Raw genomic sequence first — 394 nt, 5'->3', positions numbered from 1 at the left:
AGGGTTTATGTTTTAGGGTTTAGGGTTTAGGGTTTAGGGTTTATATAATACCAGCAGCAATCTTTTGTTCCTTAACAGCAAACCCTTCTTGAGGGTTTAGGGTTTATGTTTTAGGGTTTAGTGTTTATATTTTAGGGTTTATATATTACCGGCAGCAATCTTTTGTTCTTTAACAGCAAACCCTTCTTGAGGGTTTAGGGTTTTGAGGTCAGCAGTGAATATTCTGCCTTCTAATGTAGCTAGCAGCAGTTTATTGAGGTGTATATCCACCCTATCTGTGCGTACACTGCAAACAGCAAAAGATATATTAAACTCCGATAAAACTTTCGGGCCCCGAAGGTCTAATACTTTTACGTCTCCGTTGTCGTAGCCAGCGAATACTGTTCCTGCTGCT

Source organism: Eimeria mitis, genomic scaffold, assembly GCF_000499745.2.
Source record: "Eimeria mitis Houghton genomic scaffold, Emh_scaff2184, whole genome shotgun sequence".
NCBI lineage: Eukaryota > Apicomplexa > Conoidasida > Eucoccidiorida > Eimeriidae > Eimeria > Eimeria mitis.
This window is presented reverse-complemented; position numbering follows the sequence as displayed.